Here is a 16483-nt window from a genome sequence, read left to right on the forward strand (position 1 = left end):
TTAGAACACACTGAGGGAACACACTTAACCCCTCGATCGCTCCCTAGTCTTTAACCCCTTCCCTGCCAATGACATTAATACAGTAATCAGTGGCTATTTTTAGCTCTGATTGCTGTATAAATGTCAATGGTCCCAAAATAGTGTCAAAAGTGTCCGATCTGTCCGCCGCAGCATCGTAGGCACAATGAAGAAGTGGTTAGGGGCAGGTTTTATTCTGTAGCAGCAAAGGCGGGAATTATGAATGAAGCTGCAATTTTATATAATACAAGCTTTGTAAATCTACCCCTTTCTCTTTCTGTTGGAGGCTTGTAAATTGCAATTTTTCAATAAAAAAATATTTGAAGAGTAATAAAAAAACTAAAAAAAAAAAGAAAGAAGCTGCAATTTTATACATAACCTATTTCTGTTCATGTTTATCATTGCTTTGATGAATGAAAACAATTTTTAGAGCTTGTTTAAATGTTATATTTTTCTATGCATAAATGTCTTCTGCTAAGGAAAAGTGTCTCTTCAGTAGTTCATTGTCAAGCCAGTAATTTCCTAAGTTTATAACAAAGGAACCATTAAAATAGAATATGCAAATAGCAGATGTTAGCATACCAGTATTATCAGTAAAGGAAGCCCAACCTTTGAAGCTTTTACATAACAAACTATAGATCCTCTCTATAACAGTAAAATATCATGCAACTAAGGAACTGGGTTGATGGGCTTCAGGTTTGTTTGCATGGCATTAGTCTAAAACACTTGATTGATTTTATATTAAAAAGGGCAGTTGACATCCTTCTGACTTCCATTTAACCTCCTTGTGACATTCATTTGAACTGCATTAAGTAGACACTGGTCTCAACACATGCAATAGATTGTATATTCCCAGCATTGGGTATTCAAGCTTTTAGCAAGCTTTGGCAACCTTGTTGAAGCTTGGTTAAAGCTTCCAATCTACAGCCAACTCTCCTATTAACATCTGTAATCTATACTCCCAGGATGGAGATGAAGGGTACTTTATAGACTTAGGTTTAATTTATATATATATATATATATATATATATATATACACATAAAAGACATTGGTATGTCACTGTGTAAAAAAGTATTTATGTAAATCTTTGATATACACACTACTATATGCACTGCTGTGCAAAAGTTTTAGGCAGGTGTAAAAGAAAAACTGTAAATTGAGAAAGTACATTTTCTGTACCCCAGTTCCTATGTTATTATGCATAGTTGAGTTGCTTAGCCTTGTTTACATGTCAGAAATATGGCTTTTTGGTTGCAATTCTTCCATGAAGACTGGCCATACTTCTCCAGATGGTAGATGGATGTACCTGGGATCCACTGGTTTCCGCCAGTTCTGTGCTGATGGCACTGCTGGACATCTCCTGATGTCGTAGGGAAGTAAGCATGATGTGTCTTTCATCAGCTGCATTAAAGAGATTGTAAAGTCTTGTTTAAAAAAAAAAATAATAATAATAAACATGTTATACTTACCTCCTCTGTATAGTGGTTTTGCACAGGGCAGCCGAATCCTCCTCTTCTCGGGTCCCTCTTCGCTACTCCTGGCCCCTCCCTCCTGTCGAGTGCCCCCACAGCAAGCAGCTGGGAGCACCTGAGCCAAGCTGCAGCTCCATGTGTCCATTCAGAGACAGAACTGCCAATTGGCCTCGCCCACTCTATCTCCCGATTGGCTGACTGACTATGACTGACAACAGCGGGAGCCAATAGCGCCACTGCTGTGTCTCAGCCAATCAGGAGGGAGCGTCCCGGATGTCTGAGGGACTCATGGACATCACGGTATACAGATGGGGCTCTCAGGTAAGTATTAGGGGCTGCTGGGGTGGCTGCTACACATAGAAGGCTTTTTATCTTAATGCATAGAAACCTTCTATCTTTACAGCTCCTTTAAGTTTCTTTAGCTAACCACTGTGTCTAAGGTCCTCATTGTTGCCCTTTTCTTTGTGCTAGGTAAGTATGATTCTGCAAAAAACAGATTCCCGTACTTCTCTTTTGATGAGATCTGATTCACTCACTGCTAAGATCTACAATGTTACAGAAAAGACGTTCCAAGAGAACCATTTCTTTCTGAATGATTCTTCTTTATTATGAATAGTGGAGGAAAAGTTCTCCATTGTCTTGGTTTTATAAATATGTGCCAACCACTGCTGTATCGATGGACTTTATTCTGACTTTTCAAGATGCATACTTGTTCCAGGTCTGAAAATACTGAAGCCAGGGAGTCAGCATAAGAGCAAAGCAACTGGCATTTTTAGAAGTAGGCCTCCAAAGGCAACCTGCATATTTTTGTGTGGAAAGATTTACTTAAATGCAAGGCAACAGGTTTACTTAACTGTTGCCCTCCCCAGTTGCACATACTCCTCTTCCCTACCCCACCGCTCCATATAGCCACTGGGAATTAATATAAATAACCAGTACTTCTGGCGATGGGTAGCATGTGCTTCACTCCCCTTCCTCCTACATGACAGTGCTGGTACTCCATGATTGACTAAAGGAGGGGTGTGGAGGCGCCCCTCCTTTTTTCAACATTGATTATCAACAGAGGTAATGGACACCCTCTGAGGATGGCTGCCTCCTCATTCTAGAATTTACCTGCCTTATTTTAATGTGCTATTATAGCTACCATTGTACTATTTACCTTAGATATCACATGTTGCGGAGTGCCGGAAACCCCCCCCCCCTTTTGTTACTCCAAGATTGACTGCTCATGCACCCAGCGCTGTCATGGGAGACAGGGAAAATGTCTTAAGCTATGTGTACGTTCCAAGCTGCAGCCATTCAGAGAATGCCTTATATTTTTTTCAGTAAATACAAGGCATTCTCTGATCGTCCAAGTGGTCGTGATGTCACTCTTTTCTCCACCACATCTAATCAGAGAATGCATTGTATTTATTGAAAGAAAAACAAGGCATTCCCGGAATGGTGGAGTTGCCACATCAGCGACCTGCTTTGTTCAGTTTGTAGAGGGAAACCACCCTCTAGCACCCAGAAGGCCATGGCTTTCACTGGATTAAGCTCAGGCTACTACAGCGTTTACAGCATTCCCATCAACCCTCCTGATACCACATATGGATACTTACATAAAGTCAAGCTGGACCAATGTAAATATGGTAACTTCTAGAGTGCGGTTTTAGAATACTGCAACAATATTTACCTTTACATGAATTAAGAAAACGACTTGACGCTCATCAAATGCTTTGTAAATACTTCCGTTGTTAAGTTACAGCATAGAATCAACTATTCCAGTGAATAAGTTTAAGGGTCATCCACAGTAGCATCTGTGTGTATGTCACTGTTTATCATTACACACTTCTAAATCATCCGCAGCATAATGGAAATTCAGCCGTAAGATCTCTATTTATAACCAACTTTGAACAAACCTAGAAGCCCCATGTTTCAATCCTCTGTTTCCTGTGGGACAGTCCTGTGAGCATAACGTCATCCCTCATTGTCCCTAATAAACATATGTGAGTGGGAAAGATAAACAATATGCTCAGGATCTGTGATCCATCTAATCAGCTGCGCTGTCAAGGCTTATGTTTAACTATGGAGATGATCCTTTGATAGCTGTTCACATTATTTACTGTAAGCATCTGTATATATCTTCTCTGCACCATTTAATATGTTGTTTATGCATTCAAAATCTGGTGCAATTAACCTGGATTATGTTTTAAAATGAATAGCTAAAATTAAAGCCCGAGTTTAGTCAAACCACAAAAAAAAAAAAAAAAAAAAAAATTAACAAAAGGATGTTACTTACTATCAGTGCAGAATGTCCCTTGTGCTGCTTTCATAGAAATCTTCAGTCCTCTGATACCCTCCTACCCTTCCAACAATCATCATAATCATTTTTAACTGTTGCAGGTGTTAATAGAGCCAAGGGACCTGTGATCGGCACTTATCAAGAGTGCTGACTATGCCCGCTCTTTCCTCGCACCTCTTCCATTCATAGAAGCCATACTACAGCTTCTATGAATGAAAATAGCTCTATAAATGGAGGATGGATAGATACAAGGAAGGCCCACCTACTCTATTTATAGAAGCCATAATATAGCTTCTATGAACGGAGGATGGGTAGATGAATGAAAGGTCCACCTCCTCCATTTATGATCGCGTCCCAGCCTCTTGCCTGAGATCAAGGGTAGGACTGATACTCAATCATCATTCTGGCCATAAGGTTAGGATGGTGCTTCCTTAATGTGGGGGATTCTGAGGGGTCCAGTGCCTCCTGAGTCCAGTAGTGCTACCTTGTTTGGCCAAGTACTGGGAAGGCAGATAGCCCACTGTGCTAAGCGCCCTGCTGGGAGTGGTGTTCCTGGGTGCTATGAGTATAACTATGGGTTTGGGACACTACTGTGTAAAAAGGCACTCGGCCACAGCACCACAGCTTTTTTCTGTACAATGCCTCATGAGCTAAGCCTTTTGCATGAGACTAGGGCAATTTTTGTAAATACATATGACCTCGGTGGTATGGGTGTGTCATTGCCATCATCCCATGTGAAATTTTGAAATTATCATGAAACCTCTAAAGGGATTTTTAAGGCAATGAAATATAGATTGAAGGTAAAAAATCAATTTATTGATATAAATCAAGGTTTAAAAAAATACACAATCATTACAATAATAACACATTAGTGGATATTAACAATTCGAAATTTTATAATCAAGATGAATATTTGTACCAAGTAACAATAATTTCATAAAAAAGAGTATAGGAGAAAAGGTGATGTATCTCACTACCCATTGAAGTCACCACAGATGACAGCCGTGGCGTGGAGTAGTGGAATTTAGCATTTTTCATTTATTATTCTGACTGTCTGTCACTGCACTTTTTTTGTGTCACCTTGTGTCACCTTTTCACTCAAGGATTGTAGGGTGTGTGTCTTCCGACCTTTTTTGGAAGTCTAGGGGGAAGGTGTATGGCCCTGAGGTTTCTTCCTTTCCTGCCTTGGGGTAGTCTCTCCCACCCTGTACTCATTCATTGGTTTTGGCTGATCATGAGGAGTGGGGTCCACTGGACTTTTTGGTTAGATGGTAAGTGTGTCTTATGCCTGTCAGAAGTCTTATGTCCCAGGGGGGTCAGGGAGGGGTTCTTCCTCTTCAAGAGAGGACCATCTGACACACCCTAGTGCACTTTTTGTGTGTGTGTTGTGTGAGTTGTTTTTGTGCCCAGCAGCACAGGCTCGAAAAAAAAAGGAATTTGAATTTTTGTTAAGTTTACATATCAGTCTGAAACACTTACATCTTAAATAAGAGTTGGTGCTGCAACTGGTATTACAAAGAGGGTTAGAGGCTACTAAAATCAAATTGAAAGCATGTTCATTGTCAGACACAGATAGTGTTTTGGGAAGTTCCTTTAAATGTTTGATTACACATAGGATTTGTCTGGACATCCAGAGTTAATTCCTTAGTTTGGTTTTCTGACTTTAGCTTTCTAAAGTCCACGATTCCCTATACAGGGATTTCCCTTCACTGAGTGTTTACAATTTACCTAACTCCCTGTAAGCCTTGCTTGTTAATAAATGTTGACATCCAGTTACACAATCAAAGCTTTATGTTGGGGTCAGTCTCAAAGGATTGCTTTAGGAAAATAGCATGTTAGCGAAACCTTGAACCAATTTCTTTCCAGATTTCTTCTAATCACAAATCCTAAACTGGCCTATTAAACAGGCAACTTGTAAAATTTGGCAGAAAAAAGCATGTATAGATTGTGAAATTGGTGTTAGATTTCCCATTATGTGATGTCTCATTTAATAACCCAAAATTGTAATTTAATAGGTGGATAGGAGATCTGTAATGATGATAACAGGAACCATAACATCAAAGAAAGGTCCTAAAGGCACAGCATTATAAAACATAGCTCCTCGTGAAGACTACGGGGGTTGTAGGTGGATCCAGGATGATGATAACCAAAGTGGAATTTCAGGCAAACCCTTACTGCTGTGAGCTGAACATTCTGATTCTCCTTTTTTGAAGCACATGTTCCTCTCATTCTATTCCAGATAGGACTGTGGTCATTGGCCCCCAGATTGTATATTCCCAGAGCATTATGGGTTTTCTAAAGACCAGGCACACATAAACTGATTCATTTCAGACTTTCTCTCCATGATTCTAATGAGAGAAGGGGAAGAGTCACTGCTCTGATCGTTTACTTGTATTTGTCAATTGGAGGCAAGCTATGGAACTGTGTAAACAACAGGCTTTCATTAACCGCTTCAATACAGGGCACTTTTACCCCCTTCCTGCCCATGCCAATTTTTAGCTTTTAGCGCTGTCACGCTTTGAATGACAATTGCGCTGTCACGTAACGCTGTACCCAAATGAACATTTTTATCATTTTTTTTCACATAAATAGATCTTTCTTTTGGTGGTATTTAATCACTGCTTTTTTAAATTTGGGGTGACGTCATATGGCGTCGTCCCAGAACGGCAGGGGATCCGCCTGCCGTATTTTACTATACAGTGCACAGGAGGAGGTTAAAGTATTTTTTCACTTTTGCAGCCAACATGGGATAACACAAATGGGGATAGTTGCATCCCTGTTCAAGTAGCATAAATTTAAAAATATTTTAAAAATGCTGCTTACATTTACACTTGCTCTTTTTTGAAAACACAAAAGCTTAAGTTTTCCATATTATGTAATGTTAAGGAAGGGGCTAGGAAGTGTTTTCTAAAATAAAGTGCAATCTTCTTTACCCCTCTACTGTGCAGCATATCATTCTCTCCAAAACTACAGGTGTTCTTTAAAAGTCAACACTAAAGTACAATACCTTCAGTTTTGATAAATCAAGGAAAAGTTGAATATATTTCTGTAAATGCTTTCATGACTAATGGTCTTAACAACTAACTCTAAGTAAATATATATTTTAGCCAGCCCATACTGTTCTTGGTAATTACATACTGCAGTAATATAATTTGATTCTACCTTTATTCGCACACTCCCTTTATTAAGCTGGACAAGACAACCACAGTTTTCTAAGTAGAACTGATTCCTATACAGACATAAACTGGCCCACATATAGTCACGTAGTCAGAATTATATTAAAGCCTGAAATCATTTTCTTTGAAGTGTGCTTGCTGCTTTTGTTAGTTAATTATGACAATATTAGTTCCGGATGGACACCACACCCTGAATGCCTTGGGAGTGTATTTACTAACTTGCCTGATGTGAAATGTAGCAAAATGAAGAGGCAAGGGTTCTCTTATTCATCCCCATAGCTGCCAGGTTATAGGTTTATTTTTTTGTTTTCAATTAAGTGAATAAGCAAAAAAAAAACTCCTAAAAAGGCCTGAACATTTCCCAACTGTGTGTAGAGGCCAGTAAAACAAGTCTAACAGCGTGTGAGCCATTTGTATTTAACACATTTAAAAAAATATTCAGACTGCAGACATGATAACATCCTTAGCCAAAAGGAAACTTTATCAGGATAGAGTAGGGACCATTGCCAGTTTATTTTTTTTTTGCTGGCTGTATTTGCCTTTACTTTGTAACCCAGAGATGGGGCAGGAAGTGAAAAGAAAACCACCAAGTATAAGGAATTCCCCTTTTTACAGTTCTCATTGGAAGGGGACCCACTGGAAGATTTAGGAGTCATGCGCACTGGGTGTTTAGCACTGGTGCATGAGGCTACCATGTTCAACTGCGGCTGAAGAGCACAGATGCACCGGCCAGCGCTGCTGCCAGCAGTCAGTCAAACTCTATGAGAGTCTGACAGCTGCTGGACGGGGCTGGGTGCTTCTATTCTTTAGGGCAAATGCTTGGAATGCAGATGCCCGTCCAGCCACAGAAGCTGTCAGACTGGATGGTGAGCAATGTTAATTTCAGCCATGAAAAAATTTTCATCATAATTTTCATCATAATTTTCATCAGTTGCATTTTTCCAGTGATGAAAACTAAACAAAAATGACCCCACATTTTCGGCACTTGATGAGAACTATTCATTTTTGTCAACAAACGGAACGAGAATGTGATGGACGAATATTTACCCACGTGGACTTCCAGTTTTCTCAGAGCTCTGCCTGTAAAGCCCGTGAGTGTTTCCCCTCCCAGCAAGCAAGGTAGCTTAGCACTGTGCAGCATTACAGGCCTCCTCAGACCACTATCCAGAGCACTGTGCAGCATTAGAGGCCCTTCTCAGACTGTCCAGAGCACTCTGTGCATTACATTATAGGCCTCTTCAGACTGTCCAGAGCACTGTGCATTACATTACAGGCCTCCTCAGACTACCATCCAGAGCACTATGCAGCATTACAGGCCTCCTCAGACTGTCCAGAGCACTGTGCATTATGTTACAGACCACCGTCCAGAATACTGTGCAGCATTACAGGCCTCCTCAGATCATCCATAGCACTGTGCATTACATTACAGGCCTCCTCAGACTACTGTCCAGAGCACTGTGCAGCATTACAGACCTCCTCAGGATGTCCATAGCACTGTGCATTACATTATAGGCCTCCTCAGACCACCATCCACAGCACTGTGCAGCATTACAGGCCTCCTCAGACCATCCAGAGAACTGTGCAGCCTTATAGGCCTCCTCAGACCAGGGTCCAGAGCACTGTGCAGCATTACAGGCTTCCTCAGACCATCCAGAGCACTGTGCACTACATTACAGGCCTCCTCAGACCACGGTCCAGAGCATTGTGCAGCATTACAGGCCTTCTCAGACCACCATCCAGAGCACTGTGCATTGCATTACAGGCCTCCTCAGACCACTGTCCAAAGCACTCATTACAGGCCTCCTCAGACCGCCCAGAGCTTGTTGTTTTTTCAGACCTTAATACCATGAATAATAACATGATATTTGATTTTTTTTTTATTCCAGGAGTGTATAATAAGTTTGGAAATTCTAGAGAAATGCTTAAAGGGTAACTCCACTTTCGTGGGGGAAAAAATAGCAAATAATTAAAAAATAATCTAATATATAAAAAATATGTGAAAAAGTTGCACTACTGGTGAATCACAAAAAAGAAAAATAATACAAGTCAGCAGCTAGCATCAACAACGTGATGAATTGTGTATGAAAATGAAAGATATAAAATGCAGAGCTTAGGGAACACAAACCCCCCAGGATCACCCTTAGGAGTCAGTATTCAACTGGTGAATCATAAATGGTGAGAGAAGTAGTATGCAAATAAACACTGAAAGTGATAGGTGCATAAATAATGACAAAAGAACTCTATATATATAAATATATATATATATATATATATATATATATATATATATATATATATATATATATATATATATATCATAAACGAATACTGAAAATGCATGTGAAAATGAAACACAAGCTAAAAATAGTGATGAGTCTGTAATGGACAAAGAGCACATCTATGAGCTCCTCTATATGGCGCTGTATAGTCTGTTAAGGAAAGTATTGACATCTTTCACAGTACTCATAGATGTGCTCTTTGTCCATTACAGACTCATCACTATTTTTAGCTTGTACAAGCGTTTCCCCGCACCAGGTTGTATCCAGACCAGGTATAAACTGAATGTTGCTCTCCAGTAAGTGCTCCGCAGAGCGTGAAACGCGTTAGCTGATTATCTGTACATTCTATCCATGGTGCTTTGTACATGATTTGTTCCTGATTTTACAATAAAGAAATTTCGTTGGATTATATTCTCCTGGTGTGCGGCTGTCCGGACTTTATTTTTAGCTTGTGTTTCATTTTCACGTGTATATATATATATAAATGTCCTTTTGTCATTATTTATGCACCTATCACTTTCAGTATTTATTTGCATACTACTTCTCTCACCATTTATGATTCGCCAGTTGAATAATTACTCCTAAGGGTAATCTAGCATATACAATTGTGACACAAGTCATATTATAATTGAATGTTATTAAAGATTACCTTGCCTTTTCAATCTGCAGCTGCTGTAACTTTCTGAAAATGCAATATGTCCACCTGGAGGCGCTCTGTGCAATGTGTGCTGACCACCCCCAGAAGCATAGTTTCCGGATTGTGTGATTGGCTCACAAATTTTCCCAAAAGTCTGCCTAAGATACAAGTCAGATTTCAGGCATCTCCTGCAACAAAAATTTCATTTTTGGTGATATACTCCCAATAGGAGCATGTCTAAAGGGATGCAGACCCTGCAGCGTTCCTTATTGGAGATAATTATGAAACCACTCCCATTAGATTCACTCCACACAGAGAAACAGAGGAAACACACAGGCATTTCTTCAGAATAACGAAAGGTAGGAATCTGCAGCAAAGTTTGTTAAAATCCTTGCAATGTAAATAGATCACCCAGAAGGGAATGTTTTTTTCTCGACAAAAGTGGAGTTATGCTTTAAATAATGCATTACAATTTAACTAAACCTATTCGATTTTAGTCGCCTAAAATGTACTGGAGATTTTAGTTAACTAAATATGATTAAAACTAAAACAATTGCAGATGACTAAAATGTGACTAAAACTAAAATGGCATTTTAGTCTAAAAACTTTGACTAAAATTAAATCGAAATTTGACACCAAAATTAACACTTAGGTGAGGTACTTACTGCACAACATTAAATGGGAAAAGACCACAAGACAAGAGAAAGTGTCATAGACATTAATTAAACAAGTACGTTAATCACTGCATTCAATTGGGTAACAAGCATAAAAGAACTAAATAAAACCTTTGTGGATAAATTCTAGTGTAAAAAGACAAATAAATGAGAAAAAGCATGCTCTTAAAGAGTACAGAGTAGAAGACACCCTCAGCCTTCCAGATGTACAAGGAATGCAACAAGAAATGCAAGGGAGCAATCAGGGTGGCTAAAATATGATATGAGGAACACATTGCTACAGCAAATAATAAAAATGACAAAAATGTTTTCAAATATATAAATACAGTAAAACCTTGGATTATGAGCATAATTCGTTCCAGAAACATGCTTGTAATCCAAAGCACTTGTATATCAAAGCGAAATTCCCCATAAGAAATAATGGAAACTCAAATGATTTGTTTCACAACCATTTATTCATAAGTCTTTCAGTTTATAGTCTATATAAAAAGATTATAGCAATGTGATAGGTTGTGTAACCATAAAATGTCCATCCACAAATGGTAGCCTCCACAAGGGGATTGGAAGCAAAATCCAGCAGGAGCTACAGAGTATAAAAGAGAAGAGAGGAGCCTCTAAGTGTAGCAATATGGTTACATTTAATGAAGGTACAACATTTAGCAACTCTTGTGGTTGATGATTAAAACAGGCACATCTAATTATGCAGGCATGCGGGGTAAAGCTGTCCACGTAGACCGTCCTCCGCACCGCCGACTCTCAACGCTGTCAGTCTGCAATCTGCAAAGCGAGGCTTAAACCGCTCGTGGAGCGCAGCGTGGAAGGGACGACGTTGATGACGGTGAGGAGGATGCTCTATGTGGACAGCTTTACCCCAGATGCCTGCATAGTTAGCCGTGCATGTTTTAATCATCAACCATGTGAGTTGCTAAATGTTGTACCTTTATTAAATGTAACCATATTGCTACACTTAGAGGCTCCTCTCTTCTCTTTTATACCCAGTTTTGACATGACGATACTTGTACATCAAGACATCGCTTGTATATCAAATCAAAATTTATTTAAAAATTTTGCTTGTCTTGCAAATGTTCTCAAACCAAGTTACTCTCAAACCAAGGTTTTACTGTAGAAAAAAGGTTATTAAATAACAAATAGGTCCCATAACAGATAAACGTGGTAAGCTGGTCACAAATGACAAGGAAAAGGCAGACATGTTAGATCATTTTTTCTCTTCAATTTTACAGATGAAAAATACAGATTTGATAGTCTTAACAGTAATATAGATGATGTTTCACAGAAGGTACCTCTATGGTTGACTGAAAAATAGGTACAAAAGAGACTAGAGAAGAATAAGGTATGCCCAGCAATTAACTGCAAGAGGCAGCCCCACTAAAAGCAATAGGAAACTGCTGGTTCCCCAGCTATGTGGCCGCTTGCACATAAACTCTCCTGTAACGATCACCTGTGAGTGATCTGCCCTGGGCGCAAATGTTCTGTGTCCAGGGATGATCATTCTCAGGCAATTGCTGCACAAGCAATTACATCCAAGCGACCGCAATTTGCTGCAGGAGCTGGTATCCTCCCATTGATTTCAGGGGGCTGCCCCCTACAGCTATTTGTTCTCACATGTAATCGGTGTTGGGCCCATTTGCAGGTCTGAATGTGGTATTATTGTTCTATGAGAAAGTAAATTAGAAATTGGATGGTAGAAGTTCAGTGGGTGTAGTTTATCTAGATATTAGTAAGGCATTTGATATTCTACCTTGAAAACATTAGATCTATACAATAAGGTCTGTTGGAATTGTTGAAATTGCATGAAGGTGGATAGGAATCTGGTTACATAAACAGGTCCAGGGAGTTGTGATAAATGACTCTGAATTGTCTAAAGTGGTGAATAGTGTGCCCCAAGGTTCTGTCTTGGGGCCATGTTGTTCAATTTGTCTGTTATTGATATCGAGGTTGGAGTCAAGAGCAAAGTTTCAGTGTTGCATGCATGGTCAGCAGCTAACAAAACTAGCAAAATACTGTCATGCATTAAAAAGGGCATACATTCCAGAGATAAGTCAATAATTTCACTCCTTTATAAAACACTGGTTCAGCTTCATCTTGCAGTCAAGTTTTGGTCATCAATCCTCAGGAAATAGTTCAATAAAGGGCAAGTAAGGGCAATGAGGGACCTCAGGTATGAGGATTGATTATATAGATTACAGTTATTCAATCTGGAGAAGAGGTGCTTTAAGCCCCGTATACATGGGCCAAACGTCTGGAGACATCGACCGTTCAATAAAAACCATCCAACATTCGGCCTGTGTGTATGTCAGTCAGTCCAACAGAAGCCGGCCGTTTGGTGGTCTTCTGTCGGATGAGCATGCTGGAAAACCAGCAGCCGACTGGCTCCTCATGACTAACGAGCGCTGATCAGAGTGTTCTGACGGTAGGCCGTCCCCCTGTCAGAATACAACAGCTCAAAGGGGGAGATCGCGCTTATAATAATGTTGGATCATTGGTAAAGTGACTCCGACCTGAGCTGTCATTTTTTTTTCGTTCAACCCAGCGTTCAACCCAAATTGTTAGTGTGTACTAGGCTTAAGAGGGGATATGATTACAATGTACAAATATATCAAAGGTGACTCTTTAAACTGTGATAAACTGTTTACTTTAAGGTCCCTGAAAAGGACATGCAGCCAGGATTTGAAGTTAGAAAAAAGAAGGTTTTACCCTAGATTGAGGAAAGGGTTCTTTACTGTTAGAGCAGTACAAATGTGGAACTCCCTCCCTCAGGAAGTGATATTAGCTAAGAGTGTCAACAACTTCAAAAAACTTTTAGCAATCTTCCTCAAGAAGCAGAATATACAGGGCTATGGAAATTGTTAGAGAATAAAAATCACACACACACATACACACACACCTTGGTTGAAATGGATAGACCTAGATGTAACTTCTAAAAAAAGAGATTACATACAAAAAAAATATGCAATGAAGAGCTTAGCAATATACACTTTAAAGAATGCATCTTCTGGCCGTTGCTAGTGCAGCTTTGACTGCTATTTTCCAGGTTTCTGTAGATGATTAATATTTCTTTTAATCTTGTTAATGTTATGAACATATGTCCAGTAAATCATTTTCTTTCACGGTCAGATTCAGGACTAATGAAGTCTGCCATTCACCTGCCTGAATGAAAGGCCTCTCTCCTCTTCTCTTCCTAAGAGATCTCTCCATTGGCAGACTATTTGATTTCTACTTTACAAAACCCACTGTAAAATCCAATGTAGGCCATCTGGGAAGCATTAGGAAGGAAATGGACTTTTTTTTCTCTCTTTCTCTCAACACTCCTCTGCATTTCTGGAACTTGGATCCCTGCCACTAAAGCAGAACCTCCAGGAACAAACCCCCACAATGATGAAGCTTCTCTATATTTTGCTTAGAGGTTGTTAGCTTGTTTTATGGTACAACAAAATCTTAAGTGGAGGTGCAAACCTCTGACTTTCACAGGGTTGTCCTAGTAACTTATTTATATTGGCAGAGGATAAGGATTCATTTTATTAACAGGCTCTATCAAAGGCAAATTACAATAGGCAAATTAGAAGACTGAATGGGCTAACAGCAGATGGAACTACTGTGGGTCCAAGCAGTGCAGCCAAACTTAGCCAGGCAAATATAGATGTGACATGGGCTTCAGCACTTCCTGCCAGAGCTGTTTTGAAGCAGTTTGAATAAGACCTTTAGGATCAGTTCACACGAAAGCCATAGTGGTGAGTTGGGTGTCATTGCCAAACACAATCATAAAGCAACATCATGAGGAAAAACATTGGCGGCAATTGGTGGTGTTGACACCAATGCACTGCATTACCTTGTGTTGCTCTAAATGATGCATGCATCATTTTTGCTAAACTAATCACTACGCTATACAGTGCACCCCATCACAATACAATAAAAATGAACAAAAAAAAAGTGTTTCCCTTTCCTGGCACCATCTTGCTTTTCTACACTACACTCAATCAGCAATCATGAAGGAAAAAAGCACACAACACATTGCAAGATAATGTAGCTTCACATATTACAACAAAAAAAGCACTCAAGAACGAATTAAATGAATTGCGAATTGCATCAGAAATGCGCATCAACATGTAATAATGCACTTTAATACATCTCAGAGTAGATACCGTAATGCTCGTGCCGTGATGTGAATTGGCTGATTTTATACCTATGCATCTGCATTTTGTTTCATTTTTCTATTGCTTTGGGCAGATACCTTGTAATGCATTGACATGAGCTGCCATTCCCATCAAAAGTCCTTGTAATGTAAAAATAAAAAAAAATAAAAAAAATTACAAATTTGCTAAATTGGAAAAAGCGATGTTTATTAATTTGAGAGCTGAAGTGGTTAAAAATTTCCATCAAGTTTTTTATACAGTGTTAGGGTGAGTCATTTGTAAAAACTCTAATGCACTAGTAATCATTTGTGGTTGCTAGCATATGTTTTCTGTACAGCCAAACAAGTTATAGTACGAACTTGGAAGACTCCAGTTGTATCATTCACAGATATAAAGCATGATGTTCTTTCAAAACCCTCTCTATGATACAGAATGATTTGTGTGTGCAGATTCCAATAGAGGTGGACCCCCTGGATAGAGAACTACCTAATCCTAACTTTGATCCAATGTAATCTCCCATGGCTGGGGTACTCCTCTTCTTTCCTTTAAGGCAGTTTCTTGCTGCTTATTTCTTCTTGCTATGTGAAGGGGGGGGGGTGTCTCTACCCTTCATTCAGCTCACAGACCTCCCCTCCCTGAGCTCTGCAGAGTGAAACTTCAGTTCTCCGCACCCTTTTTCTGAAACCTCAGACAAGCTGTATAAATTCAGCACTGTGAACAAAGAAGAGAGGGCTGCAGATAGACAGATACAATGTATGTAGGGGATTTGTTTCATCTCTGTGTATCACCTGAGGCCAGTCACTTCACTGGGAATATGTAAGGGTTTACAACCACTTTAAGTATAAACTAGCTAAATACAGTCCAGGTTCTTCAAAAAAAGAAAGGCGTGCAAAAGAGCCACATTATTAATTAAAAAGCCTGTCTCCTGCCAGCATTCTGTAGAGAAGTACCATCGCTCTCTGTATGGAAGCTGAGTCAGAGCTAGAGCTCTTCAATCTGTAGGGAGCATGAGCTTTGATGATTGCAGAGAAGCCTCACTTATGGCCCGTACACATGATCCGAATATTGTACGACTGATTAGTCGCAAGTAGAAACCGAATAGCTAAATAAAGTCACGAAAATTCTCGTACGACAGAAAAAAAAATCTGAAGTGATGTCATGTGTTGTAATGTATTTGTATTGAATTTTTGGACGACAACTATACTGACTAACCGAAAATTGTACGATCTGGAATCGTACGAGGAAAATTTTCGTGCATGCCCGATCAAATAAGATCGAATGAACGGTTGTGATCGGCTGTCGAAAGTAGTGTACACATGATCCGAAGATCGTATGATCCTTCCTCGGACGACCGTTTTCATACGATATTCGGATTGTGTGTACGGGCCATAAGGCCCCTTTCACACATACTTTCCGATCAGATCCGCATGTCTGTTTTTCAGGTGGACCTGATCGGACGCTCCATGCACCTTTATGGTAGGGTTGCCACCTCATCCCTTTAAACCCGAACACATATTAATTATACAGGTTCTGTGGCTGATTAAGGTGGTAATTAAACTCACTTGGTGCCTTATCTGCATTTAATTAGCCTCAGAACCTGTGGAATTCAAAGGTGTTCGGGTTTAAAGGGATGAGGTGGCAACTCTACTTTATGGAGCGACAGATGTCAGCGATGACATGTCTGCTGACATCCGGCACTATTCGATCCGCCAAATCGAAAGGGATGGAAACCCTATTTTCCATCCGTCTGACGGATCAGATCGGACGGAATCGGATGAAAATGGACAGGCG

This window comes from Aquarana catesbeiana, linkage group LG01 (genome assembly GCF_042186555.1).
Source record: "Aquarana catesbeiana isolate 2022-GZ linkage group LG01, ASM4218655v1, whole genome shotgun sequence".
Taxonomy (NCBI): Eukaryota; Metazoa; Chordata; class Amphibia; order Anura; family Ranidae; genus Aquarana; species Aquarana catesbeiana.